We start from the raw sequence: 13,474 nt of genomic DNA on the forward strand, positions 1-13,474 counted from the left end.
TTAGTTTCACACCTCAGTTAACCGCTAACAGACCCTGAAGAATCACTTCTGTTGCCATGGTTACGTGCAGGTTAATGCACCTGATTTAGGCTGATTTACTCTTTGTCTTCAGACGTGACTGCAGCTGCTGACTTCAGTCCCACAGAATAATTCAGAAGACTTGCCATGAAATTAGTCCTTAAAGCCTGACTTTGGTCATCAATTGCAGGCTCATGATCTTAGTCCAGATTTAGTCCTTGAGATTAGTTCCCATAGTTTAATTCCAGAGTTAAGTCACTGAATTTAGTCTCCTTTAACCCTATGGTTCCCATGTTCTCATGTAATTCCCATCTTTTGTTCCAGAGAGAGTTTAGAGCCAAGGTTAGCCCTATAGTTTAGTCCTGAAGTATAGTCCCAGAGTTTAGGTCTTAAGTTTAGCCCCCTAATGAGTCCCTGAGTTTAGGCTCCAGGTTTAGCCCTCAGTGTTGTCCTTGAGTTTGACTCCCAAGTTTATTTCCACTATTTAGTCCCAAAGTCCATGAGTTTAGTTTCCCAGTTTAGTCCTGAGTTTAGCCCTAAGTGTAATTTTTGAGTTTGGTCTTTGAGTTTAGTCCCAGAATTTAGATCCTAACATTAGGCCTACAGTTTAGACCTGATATATAGTCCCAAAGTTTAGTTCCTGAGTTTTCACTACCGGGTTTAAATCTCAAGTAAAGCCTTTGAGTTTAGTTACCCAATTTAGTCCCTGAGTGTAGGCTCTAAATTTGAGAGTTTAGCCCCAAATGTAATTCTTGAGATTGGTCCTTGAGTTTAGTCCTGGAGACCATAATTGTAAAGCCTGAGTTTAGTTTCCCAGTTTAGTTCTGAGTTTAGGCCAGAGTTTGATCTGTACTCTCTGAGTTTAGACTCAAAGTTTAGTCCCCAGTTCTTTAAGATGAGTTCCTGACTTTGTTTGAGTCCTAAATGAAGTTTGTGGGACTGTTTGGTTGAAACACTTGAGTCTGATCGGGGCAGCAGATGTGACTTCCCTCCAAAGCAAACAGCATCGACCTCACCAACCAGGGACACACCCACACTGAGCATGTATGTGTGTGTTTGTGTGAGGGGGGGGGGAGGGGGATGTCCAGGGTGGGTGGGGTCACTGGAATGTAGGTCAGACTCTGTCCGCCATGCAGGACGAGGTGGGTGGTGCAGCGAGCGCGCCGTCGCTGAAACTCTGAAGAAGTTTTTTCTTTTCTTTCAACAGCAGAAATGAAAACACAGAACGTCCAGCTGTTGTTTGGACACATGTGGTCATGTGATCATCAGTGTGGACGGAGCGCTCACTCCGTCCCTGCATGAGCGTCCAGACCTGGACAGTAATCACTTAAAGATCTGCCTCAGTTTAGATGTTCTCCTGCCGTATGTTCCTCCATGTTCCTCCTCAGACTGATCACATCTTCCTGCTCTGATCCTGAACCTGATGATGGTGTCGAACTCTTCACACTGAGTCTGTTTAAGCTGACTTCAGTGAAAAGGATGATGGGAGTTCTTTTTTTTGTGCTGAAGTGGCTGATTCCAGACCAGCAGTCAAACGTCAACAAACACTTCCTGTATCGCTCTGCTCTCATTTCCTGTCCACAAATAATGTGTCATCAAAAAATAATACTTTTCCACAAGTTCATCCAAAACCACACACACACACACACACACACACACACACACACACACACACACACACACACACACGGTTCCACTCTGGATTCAATAAGTTGAAGAGAGGAGAAACACTCTGCTTCAGTTACATTAAAATAAAAAGTTTTTTATGTTGAAAAAGTGAAGTTTTGTTCAGATATTATTTCTCACTGTCAGAAATCCAGATTAACCTTAATTCAGTTTCCCCTCCACAATGTACAGAGGTGGAAAGTAACTAAGTAACTAAGTAACAAATACTGTACTTATGTAAAATTTTCAGGCATCTGTACTTTACTTGAGTATTTATTTTTTTGACATCTGAACAAAAATATCTGAACTTTCTCCTCACATTTTCTAAACAGACTCGTTACTTTAGTTTCAATGTGAGATGAAAACAACCTAATGAGATGTAACAGGAAGAAAAAAACATAACAAGTCATACTGACAAAAATGACATAACAAGACATAACAAGATGAAGATGACATAACAGTACATAAGAAGATGAAAAGAACATAAAAATGTAACAAGATGAAAATAATGTAGCAAGATTTAATGTCATAATAAAATGTGAGGGAACATGACATAAAAAACATAATGATGAAAATATAATTTGGAAACAGTGGATCTTTTTATGAACATAAAGCTTCTTTAGTAAATGTGGACATTTTTGTGAAGCCATTTTAGAAAAATTACAACATTTTTGTAAAGATTGGATGTTTTATAAAGTGGCAGTTGTTTTATTGTGGAAGGTTCTCAGAAATGTTCTGACAATCAGCACTTGGCCTTCAGTTACAGAAAGGTTGAGAACCCCTGAGAACCATGAGAACATTTGGAACATACAGAGCTGAGGATTAAAGAGTTTTTAGATTCGACCTTTTTCAAAATAATTCCTCCCTCCTGAACCAAAAACACACCAATCTGTCTGTCTGTCTGCCTGTCTGTCTGTCTGTCTGCCTGTCTGTCTGTCTGTCTGCCTGTCTGTCTGTAAAGTCTTCTGTTTGTGAGGACTGAACCTGTCTGCTGACCTGAGCGAGGCCTTACACTGATGGACGACCACTTCCTGTCAGACACAAACAGGAAACAAACCTCTGTACTCTGTGTTTGTGTGTGTGTGTGTGTGTGTGTGTGTGTTGTGTGTGTGTGTGTGTGTGTGTGTGTGTGTGGGAGGAAGGAAGGAAGTTATTTAATGAGCTAAAACTAAAATGTTTTGAGACATTAGATGTAAGAAAGTAGAAATTATAAAAGTAATAATTGAGAAACAAATCTAAATTATTAAAAACTTTTTTTCTCATAATTCTGATTTACCAAAGGAATATTTTTGTCTTTAACTGGCAGAGATGAGCTTCTATTCTCCAGACAGAGAGAGAGAGAGAGAGAGAGAGACAGAGAGAGAGAGAGTGTGTGTGTGTGTGTGTGTGTGTGAGAGAGAGAGAGAGAGACAGAGAGAGAGAGAGAGAGAGAGAGAGAGAGAGAGAGAGAGAGAGAGAGAGAGAGCGAGAGCTGGCTGAACGTTTGTAAACAAGATGACACGTGCAGCGTGTAGCTAAGCCCCGCCCCTCAGGTTTCAGGTTCTCTCTGGTCACATGTGGAGCTGCAGGTGGAGTCACTGAGTTCACATTCAACATGAGTCTGCTGCTGATTAGCTTAGCTTAGCATAAAGACTGGAAACAAAGGGAAACTGTTAGCCTGACTGATACTCTGCACCTGCAGCTCACACCATCTATCTGAGAAAACACAAAGGTAAAACTGGGTTCCAGCAGGGTTCTTCCTGAAGGGCTGAGGTTCTACCCTGAGCCATTTGCCTCCTGATGTGAAGTAACGGTTCCTCATGTTTTTTTTTTTTTAAGACTAAAATAAAAACTAAATAAAAAAGAATCCTTTGATCCCAAGAACCCTCTGTGGAAGAAAGAGTTCTTCAAGGATTCAACTCTTTTGTCAAATGTTCTTTGTACTATAATATGAGAAGGTTCTTGGTAGAACCTCCTGGCTGGGTTCTAGACAGAAACCCTTGTAATGTAAAAGGGTTCTCGATGGTCCCTGAGTGGTGATCATTCGAGACAAAAGACAAGAACTTGTGCACAATTAACTTTTCTTATCTAATTAGTTAATTAAACAGAATTATTTCATCTTTTGGATTTCTGAGGGTTTTTTGTGGTTAAAATCATTTTAATATTTTGATGTTCGATCAAACAGCAGCTGCAGATAATTGAAAAGTTTCTACTATAAAAATAAAATAAAAGTCCAAATATGTCAGACTGATGGTTTCATTTGTTTTCTGTGATACTTTGGATACTTTTTGATGAAGATGACGAGTAATCAGTAACTTCAGGGTTCAAACTGATCATTTAGGTAAAGAAGTAATTAACATTTCATTTGACAAATCTGACAACTAATTTACAGGATTAACAACTTTGATCATTAAATTAATGATGAATGAATGAATGAATCTTTATTATTGTGTTCAGCACAAACAAGACGCCTTTATTTAGAGAATCAGAGCAGAGACATAAATCATAATTTAAATTAATATTAAATAAATAAAACATCCTCATGCTTTTTCTAAACTTTACAAACAAAATTAAAGACATTGAAGTTAAAGAGCCGCTGCATCCTGTCATCATCAGAGCAACAGAACATTACTGACAGAACCCGTCGTTCTCCTGATGTTCCTGCTCTCAGCTGCTGAATCATCAGATTCAGAGACAGAAATGTTTGATTTCAATTTATGATTTTACTTTTAACAAAATATCATCCAACCGTTTTGCCTCAAATCAAACAATTAACTTTCTTCTCATTGTTTTCATGCTGTGTGTTAAATTATTACTCAAACATATCATGAATATCTTTCTCTCACAATTTACTCCAAAACCTTCTTATTGATCCTATTTTCTGACATATTAATCAGTCTGATCATTTCATATTTTCACCTTATTGAATCAGGAGTCAAACCCAGATCATCCTGAACAGGAGCAAACTGATGAACGTCTAAAAACATCTCTGTTCTGTCTGAGTCTTTACATCCTTTAAGATCAGAGACAGCTGCTGCTGCAGCTGAATCAATCAATCAATCAATCAATTGATCGATTGATCAATTAATCGAGACGTTATGATCACAACAATTCAGAAAAATTCAACCAATCCCTGTGAATTCTGCACAAACTTGAAATTTTGTCTAAACAAACAACTTTTCTGTAAATTACACATCATACAGGTTCGTCTGACTGAATCCAGTCAGTGTTTTATTATTATTATTATTATTATTATTATTATTATTATTATTATTATTATTATTATCATCATTATTATTTTTCACAACTTTTTTACATTTATCTTCTTTATTTTGTCTCAGGTCCGAAAAGAACAGAAGGTTTGTTGTTGATAAAGTCTTAGAGTCTTCTGCAACAAGTTGTCTTTGACTATAATGAATTATATATATATATATATATATATATATATATATATATATATACATATATATATAAAAAATGCAACTTTCTTTTGCAATTTTCACTTGATCCAACAATATCACTGCAACAAAAACCTGAAACGTTGCAACATGCATCACAATCTTTTAGAAAAGCTGCAGTGAAATCAGACCACAACAACCTCAGAAACCAAAATCCTGGAGGGACGGATGAGGACGATAAAAACAAGATGTTGTCTGACTTCAAATTAAAATATTTTCACAATACAGTGTTTTTAATGGAAACTGGTTTTTAGTGATGCATTCAGGTAAAATGGGACAAAAATTTAAACTAAAATCAGACATTTTTCTTAAGTGAAAAACACTGTGACACTAAATAAGTTTGAAATACTAAAAAAAACAAAAATGGAGGCAATCAGTTTCCACATTTTGTTTCATTTGATGAAGTTAAAAGTTGGAGGTTCTCAGAACTTAAATATAGTTTGTGTCACATGAACTCTTTGATTACAGTTCAATTAAAATGATTAAGACAAGTCAAATATTTTCATTCATCTCTGTCTTCACAAGTCAACACACTAAAATAAAAAGAGTTCATTTAACAGATTCTTCCGTTTTGAACTAAAACTGACAATAATTTGTTCAGATCATTTTCTTTTCTTCTTTAGATAAACTTTGAGTTTTAGAAACAAAAAAATGTGTATTTCAAAAATTGTTCAAGTGAATAATTCAATATTTTCAGATGCAACAATTTAATTTTCAAGCACCTGAATAAAGACGAATCAGGTTCAAAGTTCACTGAGAACAATTTTTACAACGTTTCTAAAACTCAAAGATCCAATTTTATCTAAAGGAGGAAGATAAACTGTCTCAACAAAAGATTAAAGGTCGGCAAAAGTTTGGTTCGTTTTTTTCAGAACTTTTAGTCTTGAGAGTTTGAGTTTGATTCAAATCTTTTTTTTTTCTTTTACAGGACAGAACTGATTCATTTTAAGAATAAAAACAAATATTTAACATTCAGTAAATTTCCTATCAATCAAAAAATTATGACTTTAAGTTGTAAGTTTTCACTTCTAATTACAATAAATGAATTTTAATTAATTTGAACATTTTACTTTTTTTTGCACCAGGTGTCATAAAGTCTGAGTTTCTGTGTTACTGTCACATTACAGACAGATTATTATTACTAACATAAAAATATTATGATGCAGTGAATCTGTCTAAAAACTGAATATTAACACTTTTATTATCTGCTGTTGATGATTGGACTGTGAGGAAACAGCAGAGAGGAAGAAGACGAGGAAGAGGAGAAGAGAGGAGCCACAAATGAACACGAGATTTCATAAATACACATCATTTAAACCACAGAAAAATAAAAACAAACGTAGAACAGTTCTTCTTCTTCAGTTAAACAGAATTATTTGGTGTTTTTTCAGTTTATAATATTTTACTTGGCAACATATTTTCTTCATAAAAACAACAGAGATCCACTTTTAACATCAGGATTTAATTTGATCTCAGAATTATTTCTGATTTGGTTTATTTATAATCTTCTGTTATATTTAAATATGAACACATACAACATAAAGAAATCAGGGATAAAAAAAAACATTTAGTTTTTGTCTTTTTGATAAATTACTTCAAAAAGAAGTCAAGAGTTAGAAAACAAAAACTGTTGAATGAAAAAACAATATTCCATGTTTTCTTCTGTTCTAACAGTAACAGAAAATATAGGTTTTTCATATATATTTTATCTGTAATGTATTGTATTTCTATTTTTATTTTTATTTGTTTGATTTGCAGGACTGCTACTCACAAATAAAAAAGTAGACAAAAGGAAAAAGACGATATTGAAATAATTGAGATTCCTTGTATTAAATTCATCAGGAGGCACAGAGGATAAAATAATGAACATTTAAATAACAGAGTTTGTCTGTAAAAATATTATTTTCATTTTTTATTACAGTTGAATTTATCCTTACATGATGTAGTGTAACACTGATCTGAGATCTGATTGATCTTTTCGTCTGAACCTTCTCATTCTGTAAAGATTCAGTCTGAACACCTTCATTATTTATATCAGCATCTCCTGTATTATCTTCTATATATTAAATATATAATGAAGTTTTCCTCTCGGGTTTGTTTTGTGATGATAATAAAATTATAAACCATCAAAACATAAAAGTTTGATCCTTAAAGTTTGTGATTATTTTTACATTTTATGACATTTAAGAAGCTGAAATCAGAGAATTTTGACTTTTTTAAATGAAAAAATGACTCAGAATAGATGCAGATGAATTTAAAAGTCGTTGCAGCTCTCAGTGTTTTCTGTTCCTTGTTACATTATTTGTTCGTCCAGCTGTTCCTTCCTTCGTTCTGATCAATTGATTGATTAGAAAATATATTTTCAGCAGAGGTTATGAGTGTTCACTGTGGCAGGATATCGTTCTTTACTTTCAAACTGAAGCAGCCTTTAGTTTCTCTGCTGAACTTCCTGAACACCTGAAACAGTCCGATCAGTTTGACTGACTGTTTCCTGAAGGAGACACACGACTTCTTCTTCTTTATATTTGTTTGAGTTCACTGATACGTTTCAACTGACAGGATTAATAAATCCATTAATTCCATCTAAATTCTCTGATTTCAGATTCTTAAATGTGAATATTTTCTGCTTTCTTCACTCCTCTCTGACAGTAAACTGAATATCTTTGAGTTTGTGGACAAAACAAGAACATTTGTAGAACTTTATTTTCTTTTATTAATGGATAAAACTCGACTCTGCGCAGAAACAGATTAGTTCAGGTTTGTCAGAAGGATTCAGTCGACCGTCTGAAGGTTTCACAGCAACTTAAAAAAAATCTAAAGAGACGACAACGACACTAAATATTCTCATAAATATCCAACCTTTAGCATCATAACTTCTCTATTACACTTTTTCTTCCTTTATTGAATTCTGATTTATTGGTTTTATTGTGGAGGAGCAGCAGCAGCTGGACGACGGTAATGAAGCTGCAGCAGCTTTATTCTGAAAGGCTCCATCAGATCAACAGTTCGACACGCTGTCGCCTTTTTCTACATCCTGAAAAGAAAGCAGGAGTTTTTAAAAGAAGGTGAGCGTGTTGTCGTTGTTTTCTGATTCAGACGGACGATGATTCACTCTGAAAAACACATTCACATTTTCTTTCTCGCCGAGTTCCTGACAAGCAAAAAACAAAAAACAAACAAAAAGAAAGAAAGAAAGAAAGAAAGAAAGAAAGAAACCGCATCACAGCTCTGCAGGGAAACATTCCTGAAAACAAAATCATTTATTTAAACATTTATTGTTGTTGTTTGTGTTGTTGTTTGTGTTGTTGTTTGTGTTGTTGTTTTTGTTGCTCCATGTTATTCTAAACAGATATTTTCTGATCTGTTTATTTGATTTGATTCTTCATGATTTTATTGTTATTATTAATATTGTTATTATCATATATTGTATATTTTTAGTCTGTATGATCTCAGTCAAGTTTTCCTGAATAATAAACAAACTATATATTAATATCACAAAAAAGAGCCTTAACTAAACCTGCAGCTCTTCTGCTTTGACAAAAAAAGAGATGGAAACAAATAAAGGTGTATTTTTTAACATTTAAATTTTACTCATCAGTGCTGTAGGTGTAAAGTGATTCTTGTGTTCCTTGATTATAAAATAATAATAATAATAATAATAAAAGAGTTGTTTGGGGTTTGAGGGGATCTTTGGACAGAAGCTCTCTTTTAAAACTATTTAAATGTCTTTATTATTGTAACGTCACAGTCAGACCTGAAGAATTCTGCTTTCTGCTGCCTTTTCCTCTCATTTTTACAGACGGAGCCTCAGTAGATTCTGGATTCTGAATCCATAAAAAAGAGAAATCTTCAGGAGAAAATATAGAAACACTTGCAGCTCCAGAGTTTTCTGACTTTCTTTAAAGCCAAAAATGTTTCCTAACAGTAAAAGCTGCAGAGCCCTGAACTAAACAATATAAATAAAAACAGAATGTGATTTTAACAGATCTTAATTAGAAAATAAATAAATGACCACATGATGCATATATCCTTAATATAAAAAATAAATCGCTGTGACTAAAACAGGAAACACAGAAACTCTAACAAGTTATAAAAGACGTGACCTCGTCCTGATTATTGATCATTGAGTTTTTATCTCTGCAGCTTCGTTCAGACACACAGGAGCAAAGAAACACCGTTCAAATAAAACGTTATGAGAACATCAGATATTTCAGCTTTTTATCTCATGATTATTTCTTAACATGAGGATCATTTTTGTTTCCATGGTGATGTGTGTATTATTGGTCTGTATTAATTAAACAAACTTAAAACAAAGAAAAAGTTTAACAAATGTTTCGTTTCTGGAGTTTAAATCCAGTTTGTCTGAGGAGCTTCGAGTTAAATTTCAGTTTCAGTTTTGTGAGATGATTTAAGATCATTATGGATGTAATTTAAAATATATTTCAAGTCAATTCTGGCACAAAAATCTGTGCAGATTTAGTGTGAAACAGCTCAGCTGTGTCTTCACTGCAGAGGAGGAACTCTGTCTGTGCACTTTGACTCCATGTTGACTTTATTTTGTTGTTTTAGGACAAACAGAAACTTTTCTCTTTGGAAAAGGAAACAAAAATCAGCAGAAAACTCCAGGAGACGCTTTTTTAAACAATTAAAACCCCTGAAGTGTCGTTTCTGTCCTTCAAACAAACTTTATATCGACTCAGAGACACAGAGAAGTAATTTATAAAATACATGAGAAAAAACAAAGAGCAGAGGTGAAGATGAGTAATGATTCATCATCATCATCATCATCATCATCATCATCTGCTCTCTGATCCAATCATCGACAAGTCAGAGACTAAAAGTTCTTCTCAGAGTTTATTTCATCTTTTTGAATATGAGATGATTTCCTTTAAGCCGACAGAAACACAGGAACGAAGGAAAACACAGAATGAAACACGTCAGTTTGTTTAAATATGATTTCACAGCAGAGAAAATGATTCAGATTTATAGTTTCTAATTATTTTATCTTCAAACATGATTAATAATACGATGAACACAATAAAGAACTCTTTATTATTATAAGAACTAATTACTTTGGGCTGATGGTTGATGGTTTCAGACCAGTTTTACTGGTTTTACTGGTTAAAGTTGCTCCTGTGTTCAGAAGAGATGAACTTCATCAGTTTTTCTTTTGTTTTTGTGATCGATAATTTTTTGACAAAGTACAAGAAGAAACAGACAAAATTGTAGATCATCAAGAAAACACAAAGATAAATCACATCTGAGAACAAGAGCTGAACAGCAGAGATAACAAACAAACAAACAAACAAACAAACATGAATAAATAAACAGAGAAATTAGAGAAAACAAACAAAAGATAAATGAAAAAGTAATAGATTGTATTTAGACAAAAACTACAGAAAAGAAAAAAGACCATAATGAAGACACGAAACAGTAAAACAGAGGAGTGATGTAAACACACAAACAAACAAACAAACAAACAAACAAATCAACACAAACACAAACAGAGTAATAATCAGTAATTTAGTTTAGTTTATTTTAGTTTAGTAATTTAGTAGTTTTCATGAGTTTGAGATCTGAGACAGAGATTTTATTAATTCTTATTTTGATTGAAAACATGTTAAAATGATTTTTTCCAGGAATCTGAATCAAATGCAGACGTTTTTACTGAAGTCTGTTGAAGCTGACGGACAAAACGTCTCCGTCTGTCCTCATTCATTCATTTAAAAGTTCTGACATTTGAAGTTTTGATTCATTGTTTCATCTGAACTTTCTCACATTTTCTAAACAGACTCGTTACTTTAGTTTGAATGACTCTGAGGTGAATTATTGATTATTGTTATTTTGCATCATTGTGCTCCGTCTTCAAACATCAAGACTGATTTTAAACTAAAGGGACGAAACAATAAGACAGAAAAGACGATTGACTGGAGGATCCATCAGAGGACATCACACAGGACAGACGGGACGAGACGAGGACGATATAAACAATGTCACGAGACAGAACAGGACGAAAACGATGTGACAGAAAAAAACAGAACAAAAGGTAAACAAGATGGAAACAACATAAAAGACATAAACAACCTGACAAGATGAAAACAACAAAACCAAAAACTTGAGGTGCAACATGACAAAGACAACGTAAAGACGTAAAAATCTGAGACACAGAGAGGAAGACAGTCTGATGGACAAAAGGTGAGGTTCAGCAGAAATGTCCTTCAGAGGACAACTTGAACTTTTTCTCCTTTACTGCAGTAAACAAGTTGAATCAGTACTTTTTACTCAGGTATCTGTACTGTACTGCAGTGAAGACTCAGAGGACAGTTGTCTCCTGTGGTTCTGTGTCTCATGTCAAACCAGGATCTTTTTCTGTTGCCTAAACTGAACCAAACTGTGACCACTGTGTTGAAAAGTCTCAGCGTCTCATATGGACAGTGAAGGTACCTTGTGAGACGGTGTGAGACGCCGCAGGGTGGCGACAGCGACCCGGGAGGAGGACGTGTTACTGGATGATGAAGAGGAGACTTCAGAGGACGGCTGAAGCTCAGATCCAGGAGGATCCATCCTGCTTCTGCTGCTCATCCACTGAAAAGACAAAGAAGAAGAAACTCTTCTGACCACAGAATCTGATCCACTGTAACATTTATCTGACGTCACCATCTTTGAAACACTGCTGTAATATTGTAAAATGTTATTTTCGTTAACTGTGTTTTTAAAATCATTTTGAAGTTTTATTCGAGTCTCTCTTTGTTCTCTCAGATGCTGCAGTGACCTGATTTTCTCTCCTCAGGTCATTTAAGGTAACTGGATTTTTTTTATCTCACTCACAGCTGAAAATAAAACTGAAGAAAATGAAAATAAAAACACAGATCTGATGGTGAAATGTATCATCTGCCGTCCAGCATCTCGTTACATAAACTGTCACTTCAGCTCAGCCTCACACACACACACACACACACACACACACACACACACACACACACACACACACACACACACACACACACACTCAGAGAGTCGTGGGGGGATTTTGGCGGCTGCCATGTTCTTCCCTCCGTTATATGCTGCGGCTGTTGCTAGGTAACTTCAGAGCGTTGGGCATGTTGCCATGGCGATACTATAGAGAGCAGCGTTACCTCCCGTCACCTCAGCTGAAAAAAAAAAAAAAAAAAAAAGCACATGTGATGCATTCACATGCAGCTGGTTGATTCCAGTATCCAGACAGATTATTTTTACCGTGTCCTCAGATGAACTCGTGTCCTCCTGCTGGACGTTTTACCTCGAGTGGCTTTAAGAAGAAAACATTTTGTTCTCAAAGTCCTGCTGATGTTCATACAAATATACAAAAATATACTCTATCCCATCATATATGGTATCTTCAGATTACTGTCACTCACTGAGTAACACAGAGGCAGAACATCACTGTTCAACTATTCTGTACTGAACTAATGATTATTTCCATTATGGACTTATTACTGTCTCCATTAATCAATTGACTGATTGTGGCACCTTCACAGTTTTGTCCAAACCTCACCATTATCTCACATACATCAGTTATTATTTATTATTATTAATTATTAAATGCCGCAAATCTGACCCATCAAATGTTTAAATGTGAAAAATGATCATTATTCAAAGTCAAAGCAACTTAAAAATAAGTTTCCCTGCAGGATGAGATTCTTCCTTTGTCTTCTGCTCTGACTGCATCACAATCAAAAAAACTGACAGCGCCATTTTAAAATATAGAAATATACGAGACATAAATAAAGAGATGAGGAGAAGTAACACTGTGTACTACTGCAAAATAAAGAATCAAAAATACTCATTACACATAAATGTCTGATGTTCAATAACTGAGATCAGAGTAAAGTCACACAGACGACCAGGAGAGAAATGAAATATGACAGTTTGCTCTGATGATGTCATTATAACCTTTCAGGTTTCAGTCAGATTAAACTCATTTTTCATCAGCTGCTTTCTGATTACTGAACCACGGTGTTATAGTGCTCTTAAAACAATCTATAATCACATGCTTATGAATCTAAGAATGCTTTATAACAATAATCATAAGTCATTATGACACTCATGTCTATAACGCATTATAAACATGATGCATTTTACTGGTCTTACAGAAATGCATAATTATAGTTAAGCACTCACATATTCATGATGTTTAACAGTAATCAGAACTTATTATTAAGCTTGGATACATTATAACCATTTTATAACACATTATAATAACTTATAATGCATTATAATGTGATCATAACACTTTATAAAATGATGTTTTAATTATTTGTCTTTGTCTGACATGTTAGTACCTTTGTAAACTGTCCACCAGAATGTAAAGCAGG

Source organism: Lutjanus erythropterus, chromosome 15, assembly GCF_056507025.1.
Source record: "Lutjanus erythropterus isolate fLutEry1 chromosome 15, fLutEry1.hap2, whole genome shotgun sequence".
Taxonomy (NCBI): Eukaryota; Metazoa; Chordata; class Actinopteri; order Lutjaniformes; family Lutjanidae; genus Lutjanus; species Lutjanus erythropterus.